Source organism: Cervus elaphus, chromosome 20 (assembly GCF_910594005.1).
Source record: "Cervus elaphus chromosome 20, mCerEla1.1, whole genome shotgun sequence".
NCBI lineage: Eukaryota > Metazoa > Chordata > Mammalia > Artiodactyla > Cervidae > Cervus > Cervus elaphus.
The window spans coordinates 120457345-120475466 of NC_057834.1; the positions used below are offsets into that span (position 1 = coordinate 120457345).

At 37.9% G+C, this 18122-nt stretch overlaps 1 protein-coding gene across 6 annotated transcripts in view; it reads right to left on the reverse strand.

The window, feature by feature from the left end:
* The window catches only part of MAST2 (microtubule associated serine/threonine kinase 2), a 203300-nt gene that overhangs the window by 30913 nt on the left and 154265 nt on the right, over positions 1–18122 (reverse strand). The window lies entirely within an intron of this gene.

The window sequence follows — 18122 nt, forward strand, 5'->3', positions numbered from 1 at the left end:
GCCAAACACTCAAACACTTCTCAAAGGGCAACAGGACTGCTGGTCTGAAAGGCACTTACACATATATTCTGCACACTGCATCCAAGGGGATATAATCCAGAAATATGTGTGCCTAGGGGAAAATGAAGTTCTCAGGTGGGAACTTAGGAGAGTGGTATTCCTTAAACAGTCCATACACAAGGTCCCCAAGTCTGCAAAGCATGCCCAACCCCTTCACAGGGTAGGAATTATCTCCATCTCTTTGTTAGTTTTCACATGTCCCCTATAACTTGTAAACTTATAGTTCAGAAGCTTTGAACAAAACTGTGTGCTTCTGTTTACAATAGCTAGGACATGGAAGCAACCTAGATATCCATTGGCAGACGAATGGATAAGAAAGCTGTGGTACATATACACAATGGAATGTTACTCAGCTATTAAAAAGAATGCATTTGAATCAGTTCTAATGAGGTGGATGAAACTGGAGCCTATTATACAGAGCGAAGTAAGTCAGAAAGAAAAACACCAATATAGTGTATTAACGCATATATAAGGAATTTAGAAAGACGGTAACGATGACCCTATATGCGAGACAGCAAAAGAGACACAGATGTAAAGAACAGACTTTTGGACTCTGTGGGAGAAGGCGAGGGTGGGATGATCTGAGAGAACAGCATTGAAACATGTATATTATCATATGTGAAATAGATCGCCAGTCCAGGTTCGATGCATGAGACAGGGTGCTCAGGGCTGGTGCACTAGGATGATCCTGAGGGATGGGATGGGATGGGAAGGGAGGTGGGAGGGAAGGTCAGCATGGGGAACATATATACACCCATGGCTGATTCATGTGAATGTATGGCAAAAACCACCACAATATTGTAAAGCAATTAGCCTTCAATTATAATAAATTGAAAAAAAAAACCCAACTGTGTGCTTACCTTAGTGCTAAGGACCACAATTGCCAAATCTAAGCCTGCCACACTTCTGTGGTCCAATTGTCAGCTGGGGGCTGGTATTTAGGAGGAACTGTCAACATGTCTCTACCCAAAAAACCATGTTGGAGTAAGCACCACAGTCCATGATGTGCTGATCACTCAGCCAGTCCCTGCCCACCACCCTCCTTCTGTGCTCACCTCTATGAACCCACACTAGTTATGAGAAACAGCAGCTACCCAGGGACCTGATAGTTCAGCAGGCCCTGGTTTCTTCTTGGACAATTTATTTTCTGTATAGGGTACGATGTTTCAAAGTGCCATGAAGCTGCCCATGAGTTTCTCATTATCTCCATTCAACAGGTGTGAAGAGCACTCAATGTTTTTCTGTACTGATCTTCCGGGTGGCTCAGACAGTAAAGAATCCACCTGCAATGTGGAAGACCTGCAAGATTGGGAAGATCCCCTGGAGGAGGGCATGGCAACCCACTCCAGTATTCTTGTCTGGAGAATCCCCAAGGACAGAGGAGCCTGGCAGGTTCATGGGGTCGCAAAGAGTCAGACACAACTGAGCGACTAAGCACAGTACTGATCTTAGAAAAATCAGTCACTCAAACAATGGCTCCCTACCCTGTGCAGTATCTCTGTATCAATTATATAAAGGCACTCTTTTTAGGAGAACTAATGAAGAAGAGGCATTTTCAGCTTCTACTCATCCCCTTGCCAGGCAGCTCCAGTGAGGTGCACCACCTTCTGCAATAAATCTGCTCTCAACTCAGTACCACCTCTGGGTTTCCTGTGTGTTGAGGGCTACCTCTCATGGTTTATCCTACCTCCTGGCTAGCACATGTCACCAGGGTGTGAGAAAAGTGATTTAGAATAGCTGTTTCCTTAGGTAGGACTTAAAAGAATTATCAAGGTCTAAAAAAGCAGAGACATTACTTTGCCAACAAAGGTCCATCTGGTCAAGGCTATGGTTTCTCCAGTGGTCATGTATGGATGTGAGAGTTGGACTGTGAGGAAAGCTGAGCACTGAAAAATTGATGCTTTTGAACTGTGGTGTTGGAGAAGACTCTTGAGAGTCCCTTGGACTGCAAGGAGATCCAACCAGTCCATCCTAAAGGAGATCAGTCCTGGGTGTTCACTGGAAGGACTGATGCTGAAGCTGAAACTCCAATACTTTGGCCACCTCATGCAAAGAGTGGACTCATTGGAAAAGACCCTGATGCTGGGAGGGATTGGGGGCAGGAGGAGAAGGGGACAACAGAGGATGAGATGGCTGGATGGTATCACCGACTTGATGGGCATGAGTTTGAGTAAACTCCGGGAGTTGGTGATGGACAGGGAGGCCTGGAGTGCTGCGATTCACGGGGTTGCAAAGAGTCGGATACGACTGAGCAACTGAACTGAACTGAACTGAGAAAACTATATATATATAATTCTTTTTAAATAGTGTCATCTCAGAGATTAACAAGTACCCTCAGTTTGATCCATGACATGTAAAGCTAGATGCCCTTTGTTGGTTCCCAAAACCACCAATCTAAAGCCTCAATGCCCTGAACATGAGTATTCTACAAACAATGACCAGTCTCCCAAGGACCAGGTATAGTGATGGTTATTGAAAAGAACATGAAGGATCTTCCAGGAGCTCACAGCAAAGCTAGGGATTCACAGAACACACACATGTCAGAAATGCCTAACACTAAGAGGGAAAAAAGTTGCAAATAACAACAATAATAAAAACCAGCACATCACTGAGGTGTGTGACAACTTCAAGCAGAATAATAATCCTTAAAGGATAAGACAGTAGAGGATGCAGAAAACATATTTGAAGAAATAATGGCTGATGGTTTTCTAAATTCGATGGAAAAACTATAAACCCATTTTATCTAAGAATCTCTAAGAGAAAGAGGAAGAAATATATACCAAAGCACATTACAATCATATTGCTCAAAACTCATGATAAAAAGAAAAATCTTAAAAGTAGTTGGGAGGCAGATTGAGGGGGGTAGGAAAGACATGTTTAGACAGGAATAAAGGTAAGGATTATAGTAGACTTCTCACTGAAAATAATGCAAAAGGATAGTGAAATAACATCTTTAAATTAATGGGAAAAAACACAAATCCTACCAACCTAGAATTCTATACCCAGCTACTGTGTAATAAAGAACCTGGTGGCATTTGTCCCAGTACCTAGGAATGTGCCTCTAAATCTTTGCAATTTCCCAAGTGATAGGAGTATCTTTGTTATTCATGGTGGGGCCCGACTGTTTATGCAAATAAGATGAGGAACCAAGAGAACAGAGAGCTGAAGCTTTAAGCCATCTGATATTACTCTGGCCTCCAGGGGTGCCAGAGACTGAGTTCACTCACATAGCTGATGAATTAATCAATCATGCCTACATAATGAAACTTCAGTAAGCACTATGGACACCACAGCTCTGATGAGCATTCCTGGTTAATAATACTCTGCATATTGTTACACATCAGTGTGCCAGGAGAGTGAAGCATCTAGACTTCATGGAGCGAAGGCACCAGAAACTTCACACACAACCTCCCAGACTTCACCTTAAGTATCTCTATTTTTGGCTGGTTCTTAATGTATCTTTTTTTGCTTTAATAAAACTGTATTTGTAAATATAGTTCTTTTATGATTTCTGCAAGTCATTCTAGCAAATTATTAAATCTGAGAAGGCAGTGGGAACCCCGAACTTGTACCCAGTTGGTGAGAATTATGAGTGGGCTGGGAACTGCCAATCATGCAAGTGATGTCTAAAGTAACGATAGTTTTGTGGAGGACTGTGGCCATAACCTAAGTTCTGCCCAATTCTGGGCAGTTAGTGTCAAAAGTCACTGTACCAGTGAAAATATTCTTAAAAAAGAAAGATGAAATAAAGATATTTTCAGATAAAAAAGCCAAACAAAATTCTCAACAGAAGACTGCACTACAAGAAATAGTTTCAAAATGTCCTTTAGGCACAAGGAAAATAATACCAGATGGAAATATGGATCTACACAAAAGAATGAAGAACACTGGAAATGTTAACTACATGGGAAAATATCTAAGATTTTTTTCTTATTATTTAAATGTCTTTAAAAAATAATGTTTAAACAAAAATAACAAGGTAATGTGAAATTTATATTATATATGAAAACAAAAAGGTTGAAGACAATATAAAGGCTGGGAGGGTAGAAACAGAATAGTATTATTTTTATGCTACAAGTGAAGTGGTTTAATATGGTGATAAAATGTATATTATACATGCTAATCCAACTACTAAATAACAAAGAGTTACAGCTCATAAGCCAACAGAGGATATAAAATAAAATTAAAAAACACTCAGTCCCAAATAAAAGAGCAAATAAAGAAAAAAACAGATGGTACGATAAGAAAATAAATAGGAAGATGACAGATTTAAACCAAAACATTATCCACAACAACAGTAAATGAAATAGCATGGTGGTGGTGGTGGTGGTTTAGTGGCTAAGTCGTGTCCAACTCTCATGACCCCATGGACTATAGCCTGCTAGGCTCCTCTGCCCATGGGATTCTCCAGAATACTGGAGTGGATTACCATTTCCCTCTCCAGGGGATCTTCCTGACCCAGAATCAAACCCAGGTCTCCTGCATTGCAGGCAGATTCTTTACCAACTCAGTTACAAGGCACCAATTAAAAGATAGAGATTGTAAGACTGGATAAAAAAGAAAGAACTTCTTTAAAAAAGTATCAATATTCATAATATTGCAAAAAATAAAAGATTGATCTCAGATATTTCACTGATAAATTCTACCAAACATTTAAGGAAAAAGTAATACCAACTACCTACAATCTCTTTCAACAGAAGCAGAAAGAATATTTCCTAACTCATTGTATGAGACCAGTATTACCTCAATACCAAAACTAGATAAAGACATTACAAGAAAGGAAAACTATAGACCAGTATCTCTTACGAACACAGATGTAAAAATCTTCAACAAGACATTAGAAATATAAAATCCAACAATGTATAAAATATTATATACCATGACCAATTGGAATTTACTCCAGGTATGCAAGTCTGGTCCAACATTTGAAAGTCAATTAATATAACCTACAACAACAGACAAAAGAGATAAAAACACATAATTGCATCAACTGATACAGAAAAAGCATTTGACAAAATCTAACCCCCATTCCTGATAAAAAGTCTTAGCAAACTAAAAATAGGGCGGAACTTCCCCAAATTGATAAGAACATCTATAGAAGCTATGCTGCTAAAATCAGACTTCACTGTGAGAAAGTGGATGATTTCCTTCTCGGACTGAGAACAAGGCAAAGGTGCCCCCTCTTACCACTCCTATTCAACATCATAGCAGAAGTGCTAGCTAGTTCAACAAGACAAGAAAATGATATAAAAGGTAAATAGGTGGGGAAGTAAGATATAAAACTGTAGATGAGATGATTGTCTGTGTAGAGATTAAAGAATCAATAAGAACCAAAAAATTACTCTTGGAACTAAGAAGCAATTATAGCAAAGTCATAGGATATAAGATACATGGCTAATATACAGTACAAGTCAATTGCTTTCCTTTATAACCAGCAATGAAGAATCAGTAGCTGAAATTAAAAACACAATTATACAATTAACACAAAAATGAAATGCTTACATATAAATCTAATAAAATATGTATACAATTTATATGCTATAAATAAAACTGATTAAAGAAGTCAAAGATCTAAATTAATGAAGTGATATTGCATGCTCATGGACTGAAAGATGTAATATTGTTAAGATGTCAGTTCAGGGCTTCTCTAGTGGCACAGTGGTAAAGAATCCACATGCCAATGCAGGAGACAGGGGTTCAATCCCTGGTTTAGGAGGATCCCACATACCACAGAGTAACTAGGCCCATGCACAACTGTGCATTGAGCCTGTGCTCTAGAGCCCAGGAGCTACAACTATTGAGCCCACTGAAGCCTGAGCACTAGAGCCAGTGCTCCACAACAAGAGAAGCCACAGCAATGAGAAGCCTGCACCCCACCACTAGAGAGTAGGCCCAGCTCATCACAACTAGAGAAAAGCCTGCACAGCAATGAAGACCCAGCATAGTCATAAATAAATAAATAAAATTATTTTTTTAAAAAAGGAGTCAGTTTTTCCCACCCAGATCTATGGAGTCAATTTTAATCAAAATCCCACCAAACTAGTTTGCGAATATTAACAAAAGGATTCTAAAGCTTACCTGGGAAGGCAAAGTAACCAGAAAGTCAACACAATACTAAAAATAAATAAATAAACAATAAAACCAGAGGACTGATATTACTTGATTTCAAGATTCACTATAAAGCTACAGAGATCAAGACAGTGTGGTATTACAATCTTGCAGTGGCTAGAATAAAAATCACATTACAGAAAGTTAATCAGGATGAAAAAGCAGAGGGTGATGTCTAAGATGAAGGGATAAGATAAACCTCAGAAAAACAACTAAATGAAGTGGACACAGGCAACTTTCCACAAAAAGAATTCAGAAAAATCACAGTGAAGATGATCCAGGATCTCAGAAACACAATGGAGAAGATGCAAGAAATGCTTAGCAAAGCCCTAGAAGAACTAAAGAACAATCAAATAGAAATGAACAATACACTAGAAGGAATCAATCAATAGCAGAATAATGGAGGCAGACGGAGAAGGCAATGGTACCCCACTCCAGTACTCTTGCCTGGAAAATCCCATGGACGGAGGAGCCTGGTAGGCTACAGTTCATGGGGTCGCTAAGAGTTGGACACGACTGAGCGACTTCACTTTCACTTTTCACTTTCATGCACTGGAGAAGGCAATGGCAACCCACTCCAGTATTCTTGCCTGGAGAATCCCAGGGACGGGAGCCTGGTGGGCTGCAGTCTATGGAGTCGCACAGAGTCGGACACGACTGACGTGACTTAGCAGCAGCAGCAGCAATGGAGGCAGAAGAATGGATAATCTGGAGGACGGAGTGGTGGAAATCATTACCTCAAAACAGAATATAGAAAAAAGAATGAAAAAAAATGAAGATAGCCTAAGAGACCTCTGGGACAACATTAAACACACCAACATTCACATTATACGGGTCCCTGAAGGAGAAGAGAGAAGATATATGAAGAGATAATAGCTGAAAATGTACCTAACATGGGAAAGGAAATAGTCAACTGAGTCCAGGAAGCACAGAGAATTCCAGGCAGGATAAACTCAAGGAGGAACATACTGAGACATATAGTAATCAAACTGAAGAAAACCAAAGACAAAGATGAAATATTAAAAGGAACTAGGGAAAAACAACAAATAACATACAAAGGAACTCCCAAAAGGTTATCAGCTGATTTCTCAACAGAAACTCTACAAGCCAGAAGGGAATGGCATGATATATTTAAAACGATGAAAGGGAAGAACCTACAACCAAGAATACTCTACCTAGCAAGACTCTCATTCAGATTTGATGGAGAAATCAAAAGCTTTCCAGCCAAGGCAAAAGTTAAAGAACTCAGCACCACCAAACCAGTTTTACACCAAATGCTAAAGAACATCTCCAGGCAGGAAACACAAGAGAAGGACAAGACCTACACATAATAAATTCAAAACAATTAAGAAAATGGTAATAGGGTCATACATATTGATAATTCTTAAATGTAAATGGATTAAATGCATCAACCAAAAGATGAAAACTTGCTGGGTGGATGAAAACATGTGCATGTATGCACTTCCACTTACCACATCACTCTATTTAACCCCTCAAACTGTATGTAATTATTTTATGTGGTTAAGTTAATCATGTTTCCATTATAGCTTGCAATTGTAATTATCTTTTTATTTTTTCATCTGGCTATTGATTGTGAAAATTGATAAACATTTTTTATTCTTGTGGTTATGTAACTATTATTTGCTTAATACCATTGTATCATTACTAGCCAACAGAAAATAACAGAATTCTTTATTACTAAAACTACCATTTAAAAGAAGAACCTGTAAAAAAAAAAAAAAAGAAGAACCTGTAATCAAGTTATAAAATCCAGATGCATATCAGAATTATCTTGGACTTTTTTGAAAAATACAAATGTCCAGGTATTACTTTTTCTCTCAATAGCTCCAGATGTGTTTCTAATGAGCAGCCATGTTTAAAAACAACTGGATTATATGATGATCTTTTACTTTTATCTAGTTTGTTTCACTTTTTCTACTTCATATTCAGTACTCCCATTTAGTTTATGCTTTCCAATTTCTCCATCTCTTTTGTTGTTTCTCAAGCCTTTATCAAATATAGCAGGAAAGTTCCTGTATACATAAATATATAGAGTATGTATAATATATATATTTTAGAAAATTTATGAGTTTTTGTATGGCTAAAAACTGTATGACATTTTGATTCCATTTGTTTGACTTAGTATGAATAGAATGCTAATTTTTTTATTTTTATTCACTCAAAACTTTGACATAGATCCATGTATTTTGGCATCCAGTATTACTGTTAAAAATCTGGAAAATTTATGGTCTTAGTGATTAAAAAAATTTGAATGAAGCTTGAAACTTCTAATTCAATTCTGAGAATATAAAGAAATACTATGTAAAAAAAAAAGGCAGGAAATTAACATGTGATACAGTATTATTAACTGAAGTCCAGATTTTGTTCAAATTTCACAAAACTTTATGCTAGTGTCCATTATTTGTTTTCATACGTTATTTAAGAGCCCACACTACATTTAATTGCACTGAGCAGTTCCAGCTGTATGCAACAAATTCTAGTAAATTCTCTTTTGATTATTATTCTATTACAAATATTTCCTAATTTTCCTTGTTATGACTTCTTAGATACACTCATTATTTAAAAGTGGACATTTACTTCCAAATGCGTGGGATTTTTTAGAGAATCTTTAATATTAATTTCTCACATTGATATTAATCTCTCATTAAATGCTTTCTCTGCAATCACCCTCTGTGTTTTATCAGTCTTCTAACTTCATTGAGGCTTTCAATGGCTAAGTCAAAGATTTCCCTTGGTAAATGTCACATTGCACTTGAAAATATGTTAGTTATTTTCAAATATCTTTAGATATTGACTTCTAACATTATCCCATAGTGATGAGAGAACAGATTCTATGATTTCAATACCTTTAGACTATGATATGTCTGCACCTTGTTTCATACCCCTGGATATGTTCCAATGTCTCCTAGTTCATAGTCTATGGGAACTTGAATAGAATTTGTATCCTACTGTTGTGTGAAAATTGTGTAAGTCTTAATTATGTTGAATTGGTTAATAGTGCTTTTCAGGTCTACTATATCCTTCTACTTCTCTGTATATTCATTCCATTAATTTTTGAGAGTTTGACATTGAAACTCCAACTAAAAGTCTTAATTTATTACTTAAAAAATAATTGCAATATATAGTGGAACTACCTATAACTTTTTTCTGTAAAAAAGACCAAAAAGTGCAATGAAAAAAATCTGTGTTTAAAAAAAAAAAAAAAAGATAGTGTGGTATTGGTGAAAGAACAGACACATAGATAATGGAACAGAACAGAGCACCCAGAGATAAAGAAATGCAACTATATTCAACTGATCTATGACAAGGGAGCTTAGGCAATTCAACGGAGAAAAGATAGGTTTTTCCATGAATGGTGCTAAAACCACCAGATGTCTGTATGCAAACAAAACAAAACAAAACCCCACAGAAGAATCATCTAGACACAATCTTTCACAAAAACTAATTCAACATGGATCACATAAATGATCCTAATGTAACATCTGCTTAAATATAAAGCACAAAACTATCAAACTTTTAGAAGATACATAGGGGAAAAGGAAGTGACCCTGACTTCGGTGATGAATTCTTAAGATATGAAACCAAAAGCACGATCAATGAAAAAATTAATAAATTGGACTGCATTAAAATAAAAAGCTGCTCTGCAAAACACACTGTTAAGAGAATAAAAAAGACAAGCCATAGACTGGGAGAAAATATTTGCAAAACATGTTGTATTTTGGATACAAAAGACTTGTATCCAAAATAAACGAAGAAAAGATAGGTTTTTCCATGAATGGTGCTAAAACCACCAGATGTCTGTATGCAAACAAAACAAAACAAAACCCCACAGAAGAATCATCTAGACACAATCTTTCACAAAAACTAATTCAACATGGATCAACATTAAGCTCAACAATAAGAAACAAACGAGTTTTACAAGGTGAAAAAGATCTGAACAGACATCTTACCAATGAAGATACACAGATGGCAAATGAGCACATGAAAAGTTGCTCAACATCATTTGTCATAGGGAATCATAAATTAAAACCATAAAGAGATACTCATACACATCTATTAGAATGGCTAAAAAAAACTGACAATATCTAATACTAATAAGGATGTAGAATAATAGGAACTTATTCACTGTTAGTAGGAATGCAAAATGGTATAGCCACTTTAGAAGATAGTTTGGCAATTTCTTACAATGCTTAAACACAGTCTTATTGTATAATCCAGCAACTGTATTCCTAAGTAATTACTCAGTTGAGTAGAAAACTTTCTGTCCACATAAAAACTTGTACATAGAAGCTGATAGCAACTTTATTGATAAATGCCAAAACTTGGAACAGCCGATGAATCCTTTAGTAGGTGGGTGAATATAACTGTGGTACATCTAGACAATGAAATTATTCAGCACTAAAAACAAATCAGTTATCAAGTCATAAAAAGATGGAAAATGAATGGAGTCTGAAGGCAAAAGGAACTACATATATATACTCAACTCTCGTCTATAAAGGTGCTTCCCATGGGAGTATGGGGAAAACAATTTTGACACTGCTACTATGTACAGTGGAATTGAAAAACTAAATATATATGGATAATGGGTGGTTGGAGCCAAGTTTTTCATCATTTGAGTGGAAATTTATAGATCAGCAAGGGGTAGTAGTAAGGAATCTTCCTGCCAATGCAGGAGATGCAAGAGACATGGGTTCTATCCCTGGGTCAGGAAGATCCCCTGGAATAGGAAATGGCACCCCACTCCAGTATTCTTGCCTGGAAAATTTCATGACCAGAGAAGCCTGGTGGGCTACAGTCCATGGGGCTGCAAAGACTCAGGTACGACTGAGCACCTGAGCACACATCAACCAATTTGACCTAACTGACACTTAAAGAACACTACCAAACACATTCTTTTCAAGTAAACAAGAACATTTACTAAGATCATATTCTGGTCCATAAAACAAGAAGATCCAATAAATTTTAAAGAATTCAAGACATACAAAGTATGTTCTGTGCGCATAATGAAATTTAATTAGAAATCAATAATAGAAAGACCTCTGGAGAATCTCCAAATATTTGGAAACTAAACAACATACTTCAGAGTAACTTGTGGATCAAAGCAGAAATGCAAAGGGAAATTAGAAAAGTATTTTAAACTAAATAAAAATGAAAATATATCAGTTAAAGCAGTTCGATAGCAAGAAAAACATATCACTAAATAAATACCTATACTAGAAAAGAATGAGGGCCTTCCTTGGTGGTCCAGAGGTTAAGAATCTGCCTTGCAATGCAGGGGATGCGGGTTTGATCCCTGGTCTGAGAACTAAGATCCCACATGCCATGGAGCAACCAAGCCTATATGCCACAACTACTGAGCCCATGCCACAATTAGAGAGTCCATTAGCTGCAAGGAAAGATCCTGCACGATGGAATGAAGATCGGACACAGACAAGTAAATAAATATTTTTAGAAAAAGAAAATTCAGTTCAATGACCTCAGTTTTTATCTTAAGAAATTAGAAAAAGAAGAGCAAATGAAACCCAGAATAAAGGAAATCACAAAGATAACTGAAGAAATCAATTAAAAAACAAAGAAAACCTATTTAACCTGAACTATGAATGTCCTCTTTCTCCTCTGCTTGCCTCTGTTTGAACACTTGATGGCATTTACCAGAATTAAGGGCACCATATGGTAAACATCTTTGTTTCAGTGTCAATGACGTAAGTACTTATTAATTTATCATTCTCTCAAAGCTCAGTCAGTAAAGAATCTGCCTGCAATGCAGGAGACCCAGGTTCAACTCCTGGGTCGGGAAGATCCCCTGGAGAAGGAAATGGCAATCCACTCTAGTATTCTTGCCTGGAAAATCCCATGGACAGAGGAGCCTGGTGGGCTACAGTCCATGGGGTCACAAGAGTCAGACACGACTTGGCAACTAATCCACCACCACCACCACCACCACCAAGGTTTACACATTTGTTCATTAGAACATTTTAGAGTTGGTTCACAATTCAATGTCTTATATACCAAACATTGCCAACATCACAGAATGGAAATGGCTTGCAAGTTATGGGAGTAGTCACCAGGACATATCCAAAATCAGGTCTCTAGGTGTGAGACTGTAATCGCTGGCAAAAAGCATCCCTGTTTCGGGGGTAATTAACAATGGATTCCTACCACCTGGAAGTTGATGAAATAACAAACTCATTATAACATGTATTCCTCCCAAACGGCCAGGCTCCAACATACTTTTCAAAAAAGATACTATTCTGACACTAACTGGGTGTAGTTCAATTCTGACACCAACCTCAAAGAGTTAGTACAGACCCAACAGGTTAAGGGCAAAGTCCTTAATAAGACTGCCTCATTTTCTACACCAGCCATTTATCTTGGGAGGAGGGAGGTACCTGTACTTCTGACCTACTGACTATAAATCTGGAGATTTCCATGCCTGCCTCCCTTCCAGCTACAATAATTCACTAGAACAACTCACAGAACTCAGAAAGTATCATATTCATTATTACAGTTTATTAGAAAGGATGTACATAGGTGAAGTCAGGAAAGGAACGTAGAGCTCCTGTGCACCCTCCTCGTGGAATCTGGGTGCGTCCTGCTTCCTGGCACAATAAATGTGTTCACCAACCAGGAAGCGCTACTATAAGCTTTGGTGTCTACAGTTTTCACTGGAGTTTCACTACGTAAGAACAACTGATTCTATCACTGGCTAAACAATGAACTCAGTCTCCAGCTCCTTCCCCTCCCCATGAGGCTGGGTTGAACCAAAGTTTCAACTCTCTATTTATGTGGTTGATTTTCCTGGTGACAAGACTCCATCCTGGAGCTATCTAGGGGGCCTCCTTGAGTTACTTCACTGGCATAAGACTTTCTCAGAAAATTCCAAGGTTTTTAGAAGCCCTGTGCCAGGAACCTGGGATAAATACCATAGAAATTATTTATTATACAGAAGCTAAGTTCTAAAATGTTTGTGCCTTTTTCTATACTTTCCAATATTCATTTTACCAAGAGACCAAAAATCACTAATATGAAGACTATGACAGAATAGAATCAATATAATTTGAATTGGTCTTCTTTTGAGGGAAGATACAGATGCTAACATTTTGAAGAAAATAATTAAATTGACTTGATAATTCTTATTGACTTACATCTACAGTTCTGGCTCTAAGGGAAAAAAAATTACATCATTGAGAGGAACTTATCCTTGAAAACAGCCAGAAATCGCTCAACAAGGACAAAAAATCTGATAGAAAACCCAGCAGCCCAAGAAGCAGGTTTTTTCAACTTCACCAAGCAGTTGGAAGAAATAATTCAAAGACAAGCAATCATCCATCCCAGAGAAACAAGTTATAATAAAAGATAAATAGAACTGGGAGCTGTCACCTACAAATTGGCACTTGCCATCTACCTCTACAAGGATCAAATTATGAGCCACTGCAGCTGATCATCAACAACCCCTGAAAGGAATTCAGGGTGGAGATCAGAAATGAGGCAATCTGTGTTCTGGGAAAAACTGGCAGAACAGGTCTTCATATTGTTAGGTATTTTGAAGAGAAAATTTTATGAGCCCAGTTCATGCATCTCCTCATATCTAGAAAAGCACTAAAATCCTTCATGGTGATGACTGTTCCTCGTGATCAGCAGTAACCTTCACAAGACTAGCAGAAAACTTCTGCAAAAATATGTGCTTGATTGCATGTACTCCTTGCTTCACCAAAATCACATATATACTGACCTTTCCCCCCATGTCTTTGGAGCAGTTTCTCCAAGCTGAGATGCTATTTCCTGGGCTACAGTCCTCATTTTGCCCCAAATAAAACTTAACTCACAACTCTCACGTTGCGCATTTTTTTCAGTTGACAGAGCAATCAGCTGACCTTGAACCAATTGCTTCATTTACACAGTTTAACTAGTAATAAAGTAATATAACTATATAGCAAGCACCTATATAAATACCATCCAGGTTAACGATGCCATCTTCCAAAATGCCTTCTTCTAGTCAAACCTTTCCAGTCAAAATACCTCCCCTTTCCCATTAAAGGTAAACATTACCCTGAATTTTATGGCAATCATTTCTTTACAGCTTTACCAACTAAATAGGCATCCTTAACACCTGAGTTTAGCTTTTCTCAATTAAAAACGTTGAGATATAGGGAATTCCCTGGTGGTCCAGTGATTAGGACTCTGTTCCACTGCCAGCCCAGATTCGATCCCTGGTTGAGGAATTAAGATCCCACAAGTTGCGTGGTGTGGCCAAAAAAAAAAAAAAAGATACAATTCACATGCAATAAAATTCCTTTTAAACTGCACAGTGTAGCAGTTTTAGTACATTCTCAAAGTTGTGCAAACATCACGACTATCTACTTCCAGAACATTTTTATCACTCAAAAAAGAAACTGCACCTGTCTCCTAAGACTGGCAATCACTAATCTAGTTTCTGTTTCTATGGCATCATCCATTCTGGACATTTCATAGAAATGGAATCATACAATATGTGACCTTTTGCGCTCTAATCTGTTTTTAAACTTCACCTAAGAAAATGCCAAACTGTTTTTGCAAAATGGATTACCAATGTATGGTTCCACCAGTAATGCTTAAGAGTTCCCATTGTTTCATATACTTATCTACACTTGGTTCTGTCATTTTAATTTAAGCCATGTCTGATGGTAACAGAATGGTATGTCATTGTGATTTTATTTTGCATTTCCATAATAACCAATGAGATTAAAGTATCTTTTCACATATTTATTGGCCATTTAGATTGCTTTTGTGAACCACCTGTTCAAGTCCCTCGGCCATTTTTCAATCACACTATCTTTATGTGTCCTTTACAAAAAAATCCCTTTACGTATTACCAATTCTCTTTCTGTCCTTTTTAAAAAATAAATATGTTCTACTGTATGTCTTCTAAATGTTTAGTGTTTTGGTTTTCCAATTTAAATCCACAATTCATGTATATCAAATTTTCACATGTGTACTTTAAATATCTTCAGTTCAGTTCAGTTCAGTTGCTCAGTCGTGTCCGACTCTTTGCGACCCCATGAACCGCAGCACACCAGGCCTCCCTGTCCATCACCAACTCCCAGAGTCCACCCAAACCCATGTCCATTGAGTCGGTGATGCCATCCAACCATCTCATCCTCTGTCGTCCCGTTCTCCTCCTGCCCTCAATCTTTCCCAGCATCAGGGTCTTTTCAAATGACTCAGGTCTTCGCATCAGGTGGCCAAAGTTTTATATATTAATTATATCTAACAGAAGCTGAAAAAAAAAATTTACCATTCACCTGAAATTGATTTTTGTGAAGTAAGAGCTAAGTCTTTCAATTTCCCCATATGAAGGTCCAATTGTCCCAATGTTGCCATTGTCATAAATCAAGTGACCACATATATATGGATTTGTTTCTGTGATCTTTCTTCTTTCCCTAAATTTGTTCTCTTCAATTTCATTTAAGAGTATCATCACTCATTAATCATCTGAACAGGAAATCTGGAGACAATTAGTTTTAATCCCTGCTGATCTGACCGCATAACTTTTCCCATATTTATATATTTTCTACGTTTCTAGTACTCCCTTGCTGACATCTTGACAATGGCCAGGGCCTCTAACTGGTCTTTTTAAAATGCCAGCATATCTTTACTTTTGTATTTCTATACATCCTGGACATACATTTAGTATAGCTCTTAACAAATTAGGTGAAACTTCACTGTCCCTGTGGACACAGCTTTCCTTGTAGCTTTCTCAAGTAATGACTGCTTGCTTTCACCCTCCCCTTTGTACCACTGGGCCTTAAACATGGGTTAGTACCCTGCTGGCTCCTCATATTCTCTGGCAGGCACTCTCCAGCCCTACTTCTCTCTTGAAGTCAAGATTAATACATTGATGTGCCCATGCCAGTGCCTAAAAGGCATCTCAAACTTAACATATTTAAGGGTTCCAAGGACCAGAGGTCCTGGAATCAAATGGCTGATTTGGGGGGATATTTCTAGATGGCACAGGAGAAAGACTGTGTTAGTATTTGGAGAGAAGGAAGAAGGAAATTATGGAAACAAAGTCTAAATATATAGTACAGGGCATATGTGACCAAGGAAGTTTGGAGGAGAAACTCATTGGAAGATAGGTTCAAAGAACTAAAAGTCCTAAGAACTGAAAAGAACCTCAACATACATGTATTCAAACTATCAAGAATAACAGAAGAGTTAGAACTGAAGAGTAAAAGTGAGTCAAGAACTAAGATATTTATAGCGGCAATGATGGTATTTAATGATAAGTGATAGTATTTAATGGTATGAGATTCAAAGTTTTGGGGCACTAGGAAGAAGAGAGGGAAAATACTGAAAAGACAAGAACATCTACTCTCCCTTTCAGGCCCAGTGATCAGAGGTCAGGGGGGCGGTAAGAGGGTAGCAGAGAGCCAGTATTCTAACCCTTCCCTCCTCCCCAGGATTTCATTAGAACTAGACTGATGGACTGAGTCCAAATGGTACATTGGAAGTCCTCAGAGTCAGAGAGAGATGAGAAAAAAAGTCAGAACAGGAAATGTTCAGAGGTTTACAGGAACTAGGAATATAGGAGATAGAAGGCTCAAATATCTGGGGGTTCCTATCAGTCAGGGATAATGAAATTAGCCCATAGTGGATTCAAGACAGGTAAGAGATGGGAAGACTGCAAGAGTTAGGGAGTAAAGAGGAGTGGGTTACTGGAGATTGCTCTTGACCCTGCATGACAGGGGCTGAAGGCTTAAGGAAGACACACTTTTAGTCCCATTGTACCAGTTTAGAATCAGATGACATGGAACAAACATCATATAAATACACCCACTGACCTGTTAAGCTTACTCTGAAAATACAATTCAGCAAGTTCATGTCTACACATTTTTAGACAGTCTTTTTTTCTCAGACAGTCTTTATGCATATATATACTGGCATGCTACAGTCCATGGGGTTGCAAAGAGTCAGACATGACTGAGCGACTGAACAGACTGACTGATGCATATATACAAAAAGAATATGAAGAAGGATGTTTGTTGCAACACTAACTAAAATAGTGAAGAACTGAAAACAATCTAAATATTTGTGCTAGTTATCAATCAGATATTTCTAAAATTCATCCTTTAATACCTTCTCTGCCACAGAGGAGAGAATTCCTTTCAGTTCAGTTCAGTTGCTCAGTAGTGTCCGATTCTTTGTAACTCCATGGACTGCAGCACGCCAGGTCTCCCTGTCCATCACCAACTCCCAGAGCATACTCAAACTCATGTCCATTGACTCGGTAATGCCATCCAACCATCTCATCCTCTGTCGTCCCCTTCTCCCCCTGCCTTCAATCTTTCCCAGCATCAGGGTCTTTTCCAACGAGTCACTTCTTCCCATCAGGTGGCCAAAGTATTGGAGTTTCAGCTTCAGCATCAGTCCTTCCAATGAATATTCAGGACTGATTTCCTTTAGGATGGACTGGTTGAATCTCCCTGCTGTCCAAGGGACTCTCAAGAGTCTTCTTCAACACTACAGTTCAAAAGCATCAATTCTTCGGCGCTCAGCTTTCTTTATAGTCCAACTCTTACATCCATACATGACTACTGGAAGAACCATAGCTTTGACTATACAAACCTTTGTTGGCAAAGTAATGTCTCTGCTTTTTAATATGCTGTCTAGGTTTATCATGGCTTTTCTTCCAAGGAGCAAGTGTCTTTTAATTTCACGGGTGCAGTCACCATCTGCAGTGACTTTGGAGCCCAAGAAAATAAAGTCTTTCACTGCTTTCATTGTTTCCCCATCTCCTTGCATAAAGTGATGGGCCCAGAGGCCATGATCTTAGTTTCTTGAATGCTGAGTTTTAATAAAGCCAGCTTTTTCACTCTCCTCTTTCACTTTCATCAAGAGGCTCCTCAGTTTCTCTTCACTTTCTGTCATAAGAGTGGTGTCATCTGCATATCTGA